Source organism: Strongylocentrotus purpuratus, unplaced genomic scaffold, assembly GCF_000002235.5.
Source record: "Strongylocentrotus purpuratus isolate Spur 01 unplaced genomic scaffold, Spur_5.0 spur5_scaffold_7, whole genome shotgun sequence".
In the NCBI taxonomy this organism is placed as follows: domain Eukaryota; kingdom Metazoa; phylum Echinodermata; class Echinoidea; order Camarodonta; family Strongylocentrotidae; genus Strongylocentrotus; species Strongylocentrotus purpuratus.
This window is the reverse complement of record NW_022145613.1, coordinates 22,006,541-22,019,257: the sequence shown is the minus strand read 5'-3', so window position 1 is coordinate 22,019,257 and position 12,717 is coordinate 22,006,541. Positions and strand designations below refer to the sequence as shown.

Here is a 12,717-nt window from a genome sequence, read left to right as displayed (position 1 = left end):
CCACTGTACTACTTGTAGCTATACTTGCTCCCTCTACTTAGAAAACAATGCCTAACCGGTGACCATTGGTCCCCCATGATCCTCTTTTTCTTACATAAATTGAGAGCTGAGTTGATGAGATAGCCACTTGTCAGTGACCAACCTGGGTGGTCTAATCCCTCCTCGCCAAACTAGTACAGACGGCCTTTAAATGTTTTGCTCTAAATTATAAATGCCTCCTTTAATTCGAAACGTGCCCCGTTTCCTTGCGATAAGTGTCCCCATTAAAAAAAAGTCTATATAATCCCCTTTCCCTTCTCATAAATGCCCCCTTTTCACCCTTGATAAATGTCCTCATTAAAGTCTAATATAGGTACCCTTTTCCAATCTAATTAGTGCCCTTTTCCCTTTTTAATATGTGCCGGTCAAGTTCCTTCTGATTATGCCCCTTTCCCTTTTTAATAAGGGCCCCTACCACTTTTCACAAATGCCCCTATTACCATCTGATAGGGGCCCTCTTTCCTTAAACAAATGCCCCTTTTCCATTCTCATAAGTGCCCCATTTCATCTCTGGGGAGGTCCCCTTTTTCAGGTACGAGAAGTTCCCCATTTTCACCTTGGATAATTGCAGTTTGTAATGAGTGTCCTTTTCTCTTCTATAAGTGCCCCCTTTTCTTTCTCTATAATATGTGCCCATGCATGGTCATGATGTAAGTTAGCGACTTACAGAAACTATTTGGTATAAATGTGTTACTTATATGAAAGGTCCTTCCAGTCTTTCATAATTGGATTGTGCTTGTACGGGCTTAAAGCTTATCTGCCGTAGTTTACAGGGGGGATTAGACCGCTCTGCAAGGTCACTGGACAAGTGGTTATCTCATCAACTCAGCTCTCAGTTAACATAAGAAAAAGAGGATCATGGGGGACCAATGGTCACCGATTAGGCATTGTTTGTTATATAGAGGGCGCAAGTAGCTACCAGTAGTGCAGTGGGCCTTTAAAACCCACCAGGATTTGTTGTTTCCACTCTTTGTAAGGTGTAATTTTTCTCACTCTGAGCTAAAAAATCTTAATTTGTTTTGCTCGCTTGCTTCGCTCGATCGCTCCCAAATGAACATTCAGGCCATCACCCCCAACTGCATATTATGATGCTTAAGCAGTATCTTACCATGTTTACATATACATATTGAAATTTGAAATCTTTCCTGATAATGTGATCATAATTATGACAATGCCAATGGAGACCCCTCTATAAATTGTATATTTTCGCTTTGAGGTTTCGCTTTGTATAGGTGCCCCTTTCTGTTGGTGGTAACATTATTAATATCTTATTACAATTACAAATTATATATCCATATCCATAGTCTACTTGAATTTGCTAATTTCATTGCTTATTTCAATTTTTTTCCTTATTGTTCTATTTATATCAAAGCTTTTTTTCAATTATTATCGCACCAAAATTCTCAAAATGGCAACGCGTATACGTTGACGCGAACTGATCTTCTTGCATAATATATTGCATAACTTTCATAAGTTTGTTTTACTTATGAAATTTACGGCAACGGCGTCAACATGGCTGCATCTCGATACAGGAAGTTTCTTCGTTTGATGGAAGAATGGCCCGCAGATCCGTCGAAAAGGGGTAGAGATTTGGCGGTTACTATTCGGGAAAGAGTGGCACATGGTTTTAGAAGAGGTGAAAACTCTGAGGTTAGTTAATCTGATTTTAAACATGGCCATTTTCGTCCAACTTTACGTCGTGTAGTCCCTTGCGTTGTAATACGTGTGAGTTGTATTTTTCCTCGCAAAATGAGAACGTACAGATGTATGTAGGACGACATGCATGCACTGCTGTCGCGCCACGGCCCACACAGAGCTGCATTTCTATCCTGGCTGTGTATTAAATACTGTTTAGACGATTCTCAACATTTCAAACACCACTGTTCAAAACTCAACTGAGTTCACTCAAAATCGGTACTTTAGTGACAATTGACATGATTGATGATAGACCGAAAGCTTCAGTCTCTATAATTTAATAATCGTCGGTTGTTCCACTGAGACTACGTCTGGCTCCACTAGACCTCCGGTTATAGAGACTGAACGATCGCCTATGCCAGCCTATGTTGAAGATATCACGGCTAGATTTTAGCCGCTAGGCCCCTCCCACAAACATCACAAACTTGCCACGGCCGTATTGTTATGCCCCCAAAATCCCCCAAAATGTCATTTTACCTCGTCTCAGTGGAACAACCGACGATTATAGAGACTGAAGCTTTCGGTCTAGATTGATGACACCTAATTTAAATAGCAGTAAAAAAACTAATACAATCTTTTCAACTTAGTCTAAATAGATCTACCGAGGATGTCAAAAAAGAATACTTTGAAAATTTAAATCGTGAGTCTACTGTCAAACTTGCCGATCAGCCGGTTTGTATTCATTGTGTGCAATTAGTGTGCAATGTGTGTAGTGTGTGCAATTGATGCCTCTCAGTGCTAGAGGTCAATACGCATTTATAGCAAGCTCCTGTTTTGGTCGTTAATTAGAGCTAGCCACAGCTGGAGGTCAATTATCATCATTATTATTTTAGCTTTAGTACGGTTATGTAGGTTTCTTTACCAGGATCTGGGAATTCTAGTGACCACCATGCACCATGACGAGGGACTCTATAAATGCTCTTACTCTTTGGCCTCTCTCTTTCCATTTTGTGATGTTCTAATAGTCGTGTCGTCTGTGCGGCTAGGGTATACAGAAGTATCATGCAGAAGCGGATCTAGAGGGGGGGTTGGGGGGGTTGCAACCCCCCCAAAAAAAAAATCCGGGGACCATTTTTTAAAATCTTATCTTTTTTTTTAAACTTGTAATTTTATTTTATTCTATTTCTATGTATTTATTTCATTTATTATTATTATTATTATTATTATTATTATTATTATTATTATTTCTTTTTGGGGGGAGGGGGGGGGGGGTTGGGCGAACAAATGTCACAGAGTCCCTCCCTTGCCCCCCCCCCCCCCCCCATCAGCTTTTTTGAGGACACGGGCCACCGCCGAAGTGAAAAAAAAAAGAAAGAAAAAAGAACGCACGCTGGAGAGAAACCCTTTCAAGTGCAAATATTGTGAGAAGATTTTCAACTCATCTGGTAACTTAACCAAACACATGATAACTCTGGATATAACTGTGTATTTAACTGTTACTTGATTTAAAAAGACGTTATCATGCACTGCTTTTTATGGTCTCCATTGTGTTAATAGATGCCAGGAAAACATCACTTACGGGGTTCAAATAAACACCCCCAAAAAAATCGGGTCGCCGCTTCGCGGCTCGTGGACGATGCTCCGCATCGTCATTATTTTGGTCAACCCCCCCCCCCCCTTAGCAAAAAGCTAGATCCGCCCCTGTCATGCCATGTTTTTTTGTGTTACACTGAAATGTGAAACCACAAGATTGTAAGTGTGAAACAATATGATTATTCATTTGTTTTTCTGCAAACAAAATGTAACACATATTTTTTAAGCGCCTTGGATTAATTCTCATGTGCGAGAAGCTGCAGCTTTTTAACCAGAGAGCGCATGCATCAAAGCCGATTGGGTTAATCCCGGATGCACGATTTGCCCACGAAAAGCTGCATTGTGTGTGTCCGAAGACTGTCGTTTTCAAGCCAGAAAAACTGCGATTAATTTTCAACCCATTGAAATATTCGTCATACTTGTTTAGCTCCCTCTGCGGCTAAACTAAGTTATTTAGCTTAGCTTGAGTTCGTGTCTAAATAGCACTGTACTCTGTATATTTGGAATGGATCATTATGCACAATAAAAACACCGTTTAAAAGGGTTGTTTACAAGTAATAAGACCTGTTTAAAAAATTCAACAAGTTGTTGTATTGTAATGAACTGTTAGCATTTTAAACAATTACGTTTTATCTGTGTATTAATAACCGAATGAATTTTTAAAAAATAGATTTTTTTCGGGGAGGTAACTTGGAGGTGTCAATCTAGACACACGGGTTATGGGAGCCCCATTCAAATTTAATTCTCCAGCAATTAATAGAAATAAAGACTAGAGGTTTTTTTTTCTCTCTCGCCGGTATAAACAATTGCGTGCTGGCCATAAAACCAATGTGTTGATTCATGAATTCTTGTTTGGAGACTATGCCATTCCATTGTCATTTAACTCATAGAGGCAAAACACATTTTACGTACATGTAAGGTTTTAAATATTATTTTTTTCTTTGAACTTGGTAATAAAGCCCTCTCCAAAGAAAATATTTTCTCTTGCTTCTGTTTATCTCTTTTCCTCCCTCTCTTCTCTTTCTCTCTCCCCACTCTCTCTTTTGTTTCTTCACTGGCCACCCATTATGGGTGCAGTCTGCCTCCCTATCCGCATTCTGCCCAGTGCCCCCCCTCCCCCGTACGCTAGTGTTTCTCCGGCTTATTATTATCATTATAATCATCATCATATTATTATTATTATCATTATTTAGATGGGTGATGAATAATGAAAGGAAAGCAATGAATTATAAAAATTTGTTTATAATCGTTTAAAAATTTGGGTTGGTTTTACTCTTCCATTCAATAAATCTCATTCAAATGTGAAAACTGCACTTATGATACATTTTTTGTCTTCCTCCCTCCCCAAGTATACTAATGTGTCTCCAGCTTTTTGTTTTGTTGTTGTTAGGTGGGGGTAATGGAAGGAAGGTAACAAATCATTGATTGACATTCGTTTAGAAATTTGCGTTAATTTTGCTCACATCACAAACAAAAATCTTATTAGGATAAATCAATACTCTTGCACAAGATTCAAGATTACGATACTTCATTTCTCCAATCGTGCAAAATATAAACTAATATTATCAATTGCTCCTGTTTGTTGTACTTTCACATTATTCATTATAATCGTTTTTTTTTCATAAGCATGTCCATTTTTCTTTCACATGAAATTCTGATACTGCTGGTACTTCATTTGGAGCAGCGTAATCCGCGCTCGCCCTGAAGAAATCTCATGACGGCAAGCACCCTAGTACCTCATAATCCGCCCTTCTATTGTTCGAGTTTATAACCATGACAACGAACTCTACCTTTGACCAAGTTCATTGTTCCTCTTACGTAACATAGATGTACATGTAGATAGGCTTCATACATAACTCTTTTCGTATAATCATTCTATATACCGGTAGTTCTAAAATGCTTTCAAATATTTTGTGTCGTTTTTGTTTGGCTTTGTCAATTTACTTACAAACTATTATTGTCAAAATTTGCCAATACCACCAAACTATAAAGTTTTCCCTATCATCTTCCGCTCTAGAATACTATTTATTTATTTTTATTTGTTCGGTCCTTTTTACATTTTTCTTGTCTCTCTCTCTTCAAGATTTCTTCTGTTTTTGTAAGGGTATTTATGCTGTTAATTTTTTTTCAGTTGCGATTTTTATTTTTTCAACCTGCTGTCCCCAAAATCTTACCAGTTTGTTTTTCTTTGGAGATACATAATATCATTAAGTTTGAAGTTCATATCTTAAGTGGTTCTTGAGATATGGAGATAACGAAAAAGCGGGATAAACGGACATACCCTGTTCATGACACTGTAAATCAAAACAACGTTTAGATACTGTTAATAATAGTTTCCCCTATTTTCAACAGATAGGTGAAATTCAAATTCTAGCATCGCTTCAAATATTCATGTTAACAATAAATTTTAACATGGATATTAGTTTTTTTTCAGGCAGAAAGAAACTCAAAAATAGATCTTGCATTGGCATGTGAGTGTATCATTATAATTATTCATATTGTTTTATCAATTCTTGTGAAATAGTAGGCATTTAAGCTTTTGGAGCTTTGTTGGGAGTATTTGTATGAAAGAAAGTGTTATTAACTAATAATGCACATGATATGTACATGTATGACTTGATATTGATCACGATCACTTTGCCATTCAGTCAAGTAATGAATAATATTATATGAATTCAAGTATTTATTATGTTTTACTGTTCAAGCTTGTATTATAGAAAACAATATAGTATAAAGAAAATACAAATTCAATTCATTATGTCTGTACGATGAACATAGTACAATCATAATCTAGTTCAAGCAAAGCGTGACCGAGGAAAATCATTATATTATTAGTATATCTTATAAATATATATATTTGTGTATATTATTCATGTATATTTATACACGTAAGTGTAAATACTTGAATTTGAATTCAAAACAAATTGTTCATAGTATTCGGCAATAATGGTCATAAACTGACTTGCTAAACAACAACAACAACAGCCCATTCACTGTCCTGTTTGTGTGTGAAGATGGAGCTGGGGGATTATTCCAATGAAAGAAACAATAGCCGGATTATCTGAACTACGGTCTGCCCACATTGCATTCGCTTTGTCATGATCTGCAGTGATCTGCAATGTTTTGTATGCATCCACTGAATACTAGCTTCAGGTGTTTGTATCCCGGAAGGGGGGCACTGTATCCAATGACCGGGTATTTTGTAACGCTTGTACATGTAAGTTGTATTAAAGGGATAGTTGAGTTCTGTTTTCAGACCGCAAATGCCTTCAAAGTGCATGGTTATTGCTCTTATTCTTATCTACATGTATGACATGTATAGTGCCCTGTTAGAACCTAAAATTGCTATGGAGGTAGTTTTAGACCCCAAAATGTGTGAAATTTAGCCAATACGATACCAATCCAGCTACACTTTAAAAAAAAACCACGGCGACCGTTAATTATTTTTCAATTAAATGGGCCAGCTATTCGTAGGTAATAAAAGCAACACGAAAATGCCAACAAGAAGGCCAACATCGGCATTGGCTGAAATACGACGTAAAAGGCGTTATTTCGTTTTTTTCAACGTTTTTTTTTCTTCTCATCTCTCTCTCTCTCTTTCTCTCTGTCTCATCTCTCTCTCTTGCTCTTTCTCTTTCTCTCTCTCTCTCTCTCATCTCTCTCTCTCTTTCTCTCTCTCTCTTTCTCTCTGTCTCTCATCTCTCTCTCTCTCTCTCTCTCTTTCTCTTTCTCTCTCATCTCTCTCTCTCTCTCTCTCTCTCTCTCTCTTTCTCTCTCTGTCTGTCTGTCTATCTCTCTCTTTGTCTGTATCTGCCAATGTCGTTTTTCATATAATTATATATCTTAAAAACAAATATTATTTATATATTATTCATAATATACACGCATATTATGTGAGTGCATATACGTAAATTAGAATTAAAAACAAACTTGTTCATATTATTCGGCAAAAATGGTCATTAACTGACTGACTTTCCTAAATAAAACAACAACGACAGTACATTCACCGGCCTGTTTGCCTGAGAAGATGGAGCTGGTGGATTATTCCAATGATAGAAAACAATAGCCGGATTATCTGAACTACTGTCTGCCCATTTTCATTCCCTTTGTTATGATCTGCAGTGAAAAAGCAGGAAGTCTATTCATGTTTTGGATTTTCGAACTCATCAGCTGCAATGTTTTGTTTGCATCCACTAAATACTAGCTTCTGGTGTTTATATTTCATCAAGAGATTAAGAAACATTCAGAAGAAGCTAAAATGAACGGAGAGAAGAATATTACAGTACAATAATAATTATTAGAAGTAAAACTTTTGAATATAAATCTCTGTTGCATCAAACTGATATGACAAAAAATGTTTATTATGCTAATTTTTCTTAATAAGTTATCCCTTTGAGGAAGGGAATCTGAATTCTGACCCTAAATAGCAGGGGCCGCGGAGCGTTTTTGAGAGTAGGGGGGTGGGGAGGTCTGAGCATGCGAACAATCTATAAACCACTTTTTCGGAGCTTTCATGAAACGTGTCTACTAAAAAAAAAGCCACAGCCACCCGCTTCCGCAGCCCCTGCATAGTTTGAGAGTTAAATGGCCTATAGAGGGCGGTCAACTGGTATCAGTTGAAATCATTATGAGTAAATTGAGTTCTGTTCTGGAGTCGTTGGAGCGTACGCTCTTTTATACGGGATTTTCGCATGCGTTTTTTTAATAGAGGGTTTCGGACGATTGTGGCTTTCACGCAAACTAGCCCGCGTTGCATAAAGCCGCGTGATTACTGCCACTCGAATTGATCCAAGGCGCCTAAATCATTGTGTTTTCTGACCAATAAAACTTATCAAGATAAAAAATATAAATTAATAAACAAATACTCATTTCTCATATGAAACTAAAAAACATTGAAGGGCTTACTTCACACAAATCTGTCCAATTCCGTTTGAGAGCCTGCGAGCTGCAGGTTCTCAGACAGCCTTTTTCTGTTTGACCTCGTGCATTGCATTGTACAAGTGACCCTTATCATGGACACACACACCAAATTTCTGCAAGAATCTTCAAGGTTAACATTTGAAGGAAGCAGACGACACCAAAGAAAGAAAAACATAAAAAAAGAAATCAACACCAAAGCAAAACTGAATTGATCACAAATAGATAGAGTATAGACCTATATAATATTTTGGGGTGAGTAGCCTATGACTTTAATAACATCAAATTGACATTATAAGAGAGGAATGTGTAAATTAGTCTCTTGAGAAATAAGAAGAGGTACAGTATGTGATGGTAATAATATCAAGAGGTGGAATTCTAAAAATCATGATGAATTGTCAAAAAAAAGGAAAATTTATGTTTTGATGTACTGGTTCAGTGATGTATTGGCATACAAAAGTATGGACCTCCTTGATTTTATAATTAGTGTTCCCTTATTATTCAATCTTACAGATAAATGAGAAAGAGTGTGACAGGATGTATGACTCTCTCAACAAGATCCATACAGATTTCTTCAGAGAAAAGGTACGTACATAATATGAAAAACGTTGACTGAAAAATATATTTTAATTTTTGTTGCATTTAAGAAAAATCTAAGCTGAGTATAAAACTTTTTTAAAAGAAAGGAGAAATGAGAGAAGCAGACTGGTTGAAAGTTTGAATGAAATCAGACCACAAATTATGAATTCACTAACCACATTACCAAATTGGGCTTCACATAGATTAAATGATCTGATATTTCAAACATTTTTTAAATTGTCGCCATTCTGTTTCTTTTATGTTTCTTCTTTTATTAAAAATAACTTTTATAAAGGTTAGATGGCCCTTTTATGGCTATTGTAGTCTCTGGGTTGGCTCAGCTGGGTATTAACTACCTTTCAAAACCAAATATGTGTTAAAACCAATTCAGATATCAGTGACAATGGATAAAGTGTTAATTTGTAATCATATACCCGGTTGTCCAAAAGAAATACCAGGGAGGTGAAAGAAAGGAGGCGAAACTCTTGTAATTTATTTGAGGGCATTCGTGATTTCTAAAGCGTAACAATGGGATGTGTAACATTCCACTTGGCTTTGAAGTTCCATGCTCCGAACTGCGCTTCCACTGCGGGGACTTTACATTTTTTTACAAAAGATTAAATTACCTGCAAAATTTCAGTGTAAATCAAAAACTTTATATGGGGATTGTTTTGGGAATAGTGCATCAAACAAATTTTTAAATTTAGTACACCGTCCTTTCTATAATTTGTTTGCCAGAGTCGGTAAAAGAAAAATTACATCCTGACAAAAACTCAATATTTTAGGATAATGCGCTAATTTGTGCATGTTTTAATGTCCCTTTAATCCATGATTTACAATCTTCAATAAAATTAAGTTTGCTGATACGTGTTTTCACATGTTTTTTGTATTTTTTAAGTTAAAAAAAGAATGAAATTACACAAGTTTGTGGTTCGCTTGTTCTACTCTTTACACGTTCAACAATAGATGAGAAATCATTAAAAGGGACAGCGAACAGTTGCTGTGATACCATTTTCTGATGTAGGAATTCTAAATCCTGAAATTTCATGCGCTCTTTTATCTCACCACCTGGTTAACAGTTGCAGAATAGCGCATAACTTTTTGGCGGCTTGGAGCATGGGGTCAAAAGAGAGCAGCTTGATTCCAGTCCTTCTCTATCACGTCCCTGGATATACATAGGTTTTGTGGTAGCTTATCATGTAGCTTTCTTTCTCAAATTTAGAGGGTCATGTGATCATAGACCTCTGTGAACCCTTTGGATACTAAGTCCAAGAAAACATGTGTGTGTTTTTATACACCCTGTATGCGGGAAGTATGACCAAAATTAAATCACATCTAACTGGGATACACTGTAGATGGAATAGTTCAGAAGCGTCCATATTACACAAATGAATATTAAAGGCTGCTATTGTATTCTTACCGACAGTACCCACGGCTCAAAGATTCATCAGCTACAGGAACCTCCATAGAGATTTGCAAGATGGTGATGGCTACAGGTAAGAAAATAATGCAGATACAGGCCCTGGGTATTTCATTCATTTTGTTTCTCCAGGGGTCGTATTTTGAAGCGAAGTTATCTTTTATGCTAGACAGGCCTTAGGGAAAATGCGCAAATGTCTCTTTTAAATTCACACAAACACAGCCAGTTTTACGTAGACGTTAACCAATTACTTGTCCTAATTTTGATTTGTAGTGGGAATTGATATTGGTTTACCATGGTTTACCAACACAAAGATAACGTCTTTTCAGAATACCACCCAGAACTCTTTGAGCTTTCTAATAGGGCTTCTGTAGCTTTTTTTGAGCAATGCAACCTTCCGTTCCTATGTATTTCTTTTATTGTCTGAAAACAAAATAGAAATTGCATGTCCATATACTTTTAGTGCATGTATCATTGAGTTTTGCAATAAGTGTGATGTGGTAATATATAGATTTGGGTCAGTATTATACAGTGCTGGAAATGGTCTGAAATTGTCATTTATTTTTACTTCCAATGCGGCACGATGGCTGAGTGGTAGAGCAGTGGTCTCATAACTGAGAGGTTCCGGGTTCGAAACCAAGTCAATGGGCTAGTGCCCTTTGGTAAGGCATTAATCATCATTACCAAGTCCCTCACAGAGGCCTTAGGAGAGGACTAAAAGCTGTCGGTCTACTGGTTGCACACTTACAAGCATACATATGCTTTCTTAGCAGTCGGGTAAAACAAACAAACATTTTCTTCTTTAGCTTTAGCTTCTAATTGCACCAGTGTTCATTGACATATTTTCATGTGACCCTCTTTGTTTACAGATACCATCACTGAAATGGAGAAGATGAATAAGAGCACCTGGCAGAAGATCAAAGATTCAATACCCTGGAGGTCAGCAGGGCCAGGGGACGACAAGAGCTGAGACAGACAGCAATAGGTCAACCAAGGTCACCAGTTTCGTCCGCTGTGAAAAAGATGAGATGGGCATTTACTAACCGAACTGCCGTTATATTATATGGAGGAAAGCAGACTTAGCCATGGCCTCGTCTTGTGAACAAAATTGTGATTGATCTGAATCTCTTGCAACTCCACTTCAGTTCGATGTCAGTCGCAATGCTGTTCATGAGCAATTGTAACTTTGCAATTGATTTTAGGATTTGCAAAAGATTTGGATTCATTTTGACATTTTTTTTCTGATGGGGCTCAGGACTGTATGTAATATTGACTTTTACCTGTGCTATTGAACTATATTGAATATGTATAAGCAACCAGGGGCCTTATGGTTGTATATTGTGTGATTATTGTCTAGGAGCAGGAGCAAATGTCCATATGGCTGATCTTTTGATCGATTGAATGAAAGATGTTGGATGGTGGATCGATCATAACATGCTCAGGAATAGCAAGGAGGATATTGTCCTATTGATATTGAATGTCATCAGGACTTGTTTAATTTAGATTTGAAACTGTTTTCCATTCTGCCTCATCCTGAATGAAGCTTTGTCCCAACAGTGTTTCAATCTGTAAACAAAATAGTTTAACCGACTTAGTCATGTTGAGGGAAAGAGGGAGGAGAGAGAGAGAGAGAGAGAGAGAGAGATGGGAGGGGGAAAGGAGAGAGAGAGAGATAGAGAGATGGGAGGGGGAGAGAGAGAGAGAGAGAGAGATATGAGTGCATTTTCAGTTTGTGCAATCTCATAAATTTTTGATATGATCATGTGATATATAGTATTACTGAAAAATTGCGAAGAAATTTGATTTAATATGATTTTCCACTGTGCTTTGAGCCATAGTATTCTCATAATGTATAATGAAGAGTTTAAATAAAAAACTGAATTGATATGTCCGGGAAACTGCATACAGAGAAACTTTGCTGCCAATGTTTGGATTTTTAAAAACTCTATAGTTGCATTTGTAGAAGTGTCATTGTCTAGTGGATAGGTCACTAGACTGTGGATCACACGGTTTACAATCGAGTCCTGACGCGGCACTAATGTGGTTGGATTGGCATGTGTGCACCTGTAAATGGCGCCTGGCCGGAATACTTCCCAGGGATCGGAGCTTGTGCACTGTCACGTGTGGGTTAGTAATTTAATCCAATGATCAATAATTACAATGTAAAGCTGCTCTTAAAGATAAAGTTGTGTTCTGGTCATGCTATTGCATTGTGAAAGAAACATTGTGAAAAAAAAATTGTGGAATTGTTCAGAAAAGGTTAGAGCATATATGTATTAGTGTGTACTGCAAGGTTCTGGAGTCATCAAAATGATAAGAAATGTGGCCCAGTCTTGGTAAAGTAACAGACACTGTACACAGAAAGATAAACATGTATATGGAAATACACAAACATGTGGCATAAAAATCGGGCCTCATTTTTAAGATATTCCTTGTCATATTTAGAATTTGAAGGCATTTAAAGAGCTACATGTATGCTTTTCAGGGTACATTTTTTCTCTAATGTTCCTCCACACTTGCCTAATAACAATAAT

At 37.1% G+C, this 12,717-nt stretch overlaps 1 long non-coding RNA gene across 1 annotated transcript; it reads left to right on the top strand.

Moving 5' to 3' along the window:
• Positions 1-1,498: 1,498 nt before the first annotated feature.
• On the top strand, positions 1,499-12,362 carry LOC576324. Its single transcript, XR_970671.2, has 4 exons — positions 1,499-1,689; positions 8,698-8,769; positions 10,190-10,259; positions 11,053-12,362. It is a non-coding gene; the product is annotated as a ubiquinol-cytochrome-c reductase complex assembly factor 2 (long non-coding RNA).
• The last annotated feature ends 355 nt before the right edge of the window (positions 12,363-12,717 follow it).